Below are 5,000 nucleotides of genomic sequence, written 5' to 3'. Positions count from 1 at the left end.
AAGAAAATAGACTTGGGATAGGGTGTGTCGTTGGCAAGTCCCCGGGGCGGTTAGTGTGTGTGGTGATAAGTCTGTAGGGGCGGGGGGGGGGGGCGAGGTATTAGGAAATAGATAGATAGATAGTGGTGCCGTGGGTGTCGACAGTAGACATAGCACACTGCCACCTACAGGGATCCGACGGAACTACGCCACCCATGCCGGCAAAACAGTATCGCCATCTATGAAAATAGGGCGACACCACATGCAATACCGCCATCTATGCGCATCTGACAACACTACGTCCGCACCACAAAACATACCGCCATCTGTAGGTCTCCCGCAACATGACCTCTGCAACGACGCTACCGCCATCTATGAGACGCCAAGCCGACTAAGACAGCGATGGCGCCACAGTGGCCGCCCTTTCGACGCCACCCACAAAGGCTGCAGCCTCTGTCGACCATAGCACCCAATCTCCAGTGGCTCTGCCGCACGAAGCCGTGGACGGCAATGACGCCACCCGCACCCGTTCGTGCACCACCCAACCGCCAAACTCGCACCTCCAGCGGATGAACGGCGGACGTTTCCCGCACTCGTAAAGTGCAATCCACCCCTATAACTTGCGTTTCATGAAGAGTTATTTCCAATATGCGACATTCCCGCTGTCCGTATACATGAGCCGCGACCTGTACCACTTACGAGCGAGAGACGCGATCGCGTTGCTCACTGTACGGCGTCCGATACCGAGCCATCAGCATGTCGGTCCCCCATGCGCGTTGCACTCGCACTCGCAGTCGCAAAAACGTGGGGCAAATATATTACGCGGAAGAGTTATAACAGACCGAGCCCCACTGCATGGGGGGAGTCTTTGTCACTAATGTACACAGATGGAACATTTTGGACTGGAACCAGATTACCCGTACACACGCGCTGATTAGTAATCAATGCAGAGCCATCAAACTACAGCAAATATACACAACTGTCCGTATACATGCTGAAAGAGTCTGCCCAAAATGGGAACCACACGTCAGCCAGACACTCTGATCACGCACCACTCTCTGCTTTCTAACAGGCGCACATACAATATGTAAGCACCAGCATGGAACAACATCCAGTGCATCTTCTCCGCCACATTACACAATCCACACTATCACAACCAGACCAGGAGGTCCGTGCGGAAAATACAATATCCCAGCCTTTCGACATCCACCATTGCGCAGACCAGGCACCAACACCCACACATGTCCTATACAACGGTGCACCCAACATCACAATAGTACCTCCTGTCACAGCGCACAAACAATGACATGAGTCAAAGACACAGGTCTCACACAAGCATAGAATTGGAGCGCCGCCTCTAATAAGCCAAAGGTGCATCCTGACGTGACAAATCTGATCATGTCACAAGCATTCACTTACTATAATCACTATCAACGAACCTGCCGCCCCCGCCCCCCCCCCCCCCCTACACCTTTCCGTACAACAACGTGTAACCTAACCTAACCTAACCTAACCTATGTTGTACCTTAACCTAACCTATGTTGTACCTTAACCTAACCTATGTTGTACCTTAACCTAACCTATGTTGTACCTTAACCTAACCTATGTTGTACCTTAACCTAACCTATGTTGTACCTTAACCTAACCTATGTTGTACCTTAACCTAACCTATGTTGTACCTTAACCTAACCCATGTTGTACCTTAACCTAACCCATGTTGTACCTTAACCTAACCCATGTTGTACCTTAACCTAACCCATGTTGTACCTTAACCTAACCCATGTTGTACCTTAACCCTAACCCATGTTGTGCCTCAACCTAACCCATGTTGTGCCTCAACCTAACCCATGTTGTGCCTCAACCTAACCCATGTTGTGCCTCAACCTAACCCATGTTGTGCCTCAACCTAACCCATGTTGTGCCTTAACCTAACCCATGTTGTGCCTTAACCTAACCCATGTTGTGCCTTAACCTAACCCATGTTGTGCCTTAACCTAACCCATGTTGTGCCTTAACCTAACCCATGTTGTGCCTTAACCTAACCCATGTTGTGCCTTAACCTAACCCATGTTGTGCCTTAACCTAACCCATGTTGTCGCCTTAACGTAACCCACGTTGTCGCCTAAACCTGCTCTGTAATTGTTATACGACTCGTTCAATTACTGTAGTGTTGCCCACCCGCAACCCTCGCAATATAGTTCGCTACTCGCACTGCCCGCACCCCTGTGTATCGCTTCATGTTAAACACCTTGCAAGTCTTGCTCACTTTCCACATGCTCCTGCTGTACACTGTAATGTGGATGGCAGCAGGACGTACATGCCGCCCCTCCCCCACGTCCCCACCTTGCCCCCTGCCTTCGCAAGCTGGTTGGTGAGAAGTTTGCATGTTCAATGCCCTTCGCATGCGACGTACTCAGGCTACGTTGTGGTGCGGGCCTGTGTCAACTGTCCGCTGATGTCGTACGCCGTGAACCACAATCTGTACTGCACATTCGTCCTTATGTACTGAATGATACATCGTGGCACATGTGTGACCGCACAACGACTGCGCCCAAAAACGGCGGACCATACAGTGCAAATATTGTGCACGCAGCTACGTGTCGTCTCCCTATGAGAGCTGGATTGCAGTGTGGTACGCCATAGAGACGTGTGGGAGGAACGGACGCCGTGTGATGGCGATCAGCATGAGCTGTCTGTTGATGTATTTCGGACCTAGTCGTCTCTCCTCACACACCGTGATGGCATGGTGCACCGCGTTCCATATCTGCGACATGCTACAGAGGCCGGTTGACAGTCGTTCGAGCAATGGACATCGCATACGTACGGGGGCCACCTTCCACGTATTGTCTAGGCGTGCACATTTTGTTGCGTGTATGTGGGCAGACGTAGTGTGGCGTGACACCTGACACAGGCATGCAATAATCGTTGAAGTTGCAAATGGCGATGGACGCCTGCGTTTTCTGGTGAAGTTACGCAAATGAACAAATGGTAACCTGTTGTGGTGCGGTTGTTCTCGCTAGGGGTGAATCGGTGATGGCGACGATAGGTTGAGGTACTAACCGGTTGTTCCAGCGATACCCACCATGCCATGCCGACGAAACTGAACGGCATCTGGGTGTGAAGCGATACGCGGCGGTGGCTGGGTGGGACCGTCCCCGGCCGGTGAGGGGGCGCCTCCCGGCGTGCTGGCCGCGCGGTGCGTGGGCGCACGCGCTACAGCCGGCTGGTGGGGGCGGCCAGTGGCAGGCGCGCCGGCCGACGGACGCGGCAGGCGTCGCAGCTGCGCGCCGGCGCACCCTGCGCGCGGCGCCGTGCGGCCAAAGTAGGTCCTCGCGGGCCCGGTGCGAAGCGCGGTGGACATCTTCAGTGTGCTGGTCCGATTGAGGACTGTGTGCGTTGAGGATGCGCCGCCGCCCGGCGCTCGGCGCCGCGACGCCGTCTGCTGCTCGGTCGCCCCAGCGGTTCTCGCTGGTGGTTTGTATCGCAGCTGTGCGGATGTGTTGGCGCGTGCGCTGTGCTTGGAGAGTTCGCTTCGGCACCCAAGTGGGGCTTTTGTCCTTCTGTGGCGCTGGCGTTGGAGCTGCCGGTCACCGTAGGTGGCGCGTGTTGTCTCCCGCCGGCAATGCCACGACAGCACGCTCCCGGGCCTCTGTCGGCAGCGGCAAGCTCAGTTGGGAGCACGGGTGGTCGCACCGAAAGCGTCTACTCGCCTAACTCCGGGCGATTGCGCCTCTCTCGAACCCGACCAAGTACTTGGGACGGCGCTGCGCGCCGCCGGGACCTGAGAGGGTTTCGAGGTGTATTGTGCAGGGGAGCTCAGCCTCCTCCTGTTTGCAGAATGATTGAGCGGACGCTTGCGTGTTCGCGCGGGCCCCCGGGACACACTCCCGGGCGGCCGGCTGCTCAGCTCTAGTTGACGCAGCTCCCTGGTTGATCCTGCCAGTAGTCATATGCTTGTCTCAAGATTAAGCCATGCATGTCTCAGTACAAGCCGCATTAAGGTGAAACCGCGAATGGCTCATTAAATCAGTTATGGTTCCTTAGATCGTACCCACGTTACTTGGATAACTGTGGTAATTCTAGAGCTAATACATGCAAACAGAGTCCCGACCAGAGATGGAAGGGACGCTTTTATTAGATCAAAACCAATCGGTCGGCTCGTCCGGTCGTTTGCCTTGGTGACTCTGAATAACTTTGGGCTGATCGCACGGTCCTCGTACCGGCGACGCATCTTTCAAATGTCTGCCTTATCAACTGTCGATGGTAGGTTCTGCGCCTACCATGGTTGTAACGGGTAACGGGGAATCAGGGTTCGATTCCGGAGAGGGAGCCTGAGAAACGGCTACCACATCCAAGGAAGGCAGCAGGCGCGCAATTACCCACTCCCGGCACGGGAGGTAGTGACGAAAAATAACGATACGGGACTCATCCGAGGCCCCGTAATCGGAATGAGTACACTTTAAATCCTTTAACGAGTATCTATTGGAGGGCAAGTCTGGTGCCAGCAGCCGCGGTAATTCCAGCTCCAATAGCGTATATTAAAGTTGTTGCGGTTAAAAAGCTCGTAGTTGGATTTGTGTCCCACGCTGTTGGTTCACCGCCCGTCGGTGTTTAACTGGCATGTATCGTTGGACGTCCTGCCGGTGGGGCGAGCTGAAGGCGTGCGACCGCCTCGTGCGTGCTCGTGCGTCCCGAGGCGGACCCCGTTGAAATCCTACCAGGGTGCTCTTTATTGAGTGTCTCGGTGGGCCGGCACGTTTACTTTGAACAAATTAGAGTGCTTAAAGCAGGCAAGCCCGCCTGAATACTGTGTGCATGGAATAATGGAATAGGACCTCGGTTCTATTTTGTTGGTTTTCGGAACCCGAGGTAATGATTAATAGGGACAGGCGGGGGCATTCGTATTGCGACGTTAGAGGTGAAATTCTTGGATCGTCGCAAGACGAACAGAAGCGAAAGCATTTGCCAAGTATGTTTTCATTAATCAAGAACGAAAGTTAGAGGTTCGAAGGCGATCAGAT

General features: G+C 54.1%; 1 non-coding gene across 1 annotated transcript in view; it reads left to right on the top strand.

Annotated features, from left to right (window-relative positions):
• Positions 1–3,902: 3,902 nt before the first annotated feature.
• The window catches only part of LOC124771394, a 1,905-nt gene continuing 807 nt past the window's right edge, over positions 3,903–5,000 (top strand). The window contains exon 1 of the ribosomal RNA XR_007013406.1: positions 3,903–5,000. This exon is cut by the window's right edge and continues 807 nt beyond it. This is a non-coding gene — a ribosomal RNA (small subunit ribosomal RNA).

This window comes from Schistocerca piceifrons, unplaced genomic scaffold (genome assembly GCF_021461385.2).
Source record: "Schistocerca piceifrons isolate TAMUIC-IGC-003096 unplaced genomic scaffold, iqSchPice1.1 HiC_scaffold_936, whole genome shotgun sequence".
In the NCBI taxonomy this organism is placed as follows: domain Eukaryota; kingdom Metazoa; phylum Arthropoda; class Insecta; order Orthoptera; family Acrididae; genus Schistocerca; species Schistocerca piceifrons.
Note: the sequence above shows the minus strand (reverse complement) of the source record. Positions and strands in the feature narration are given on the sequence as shown.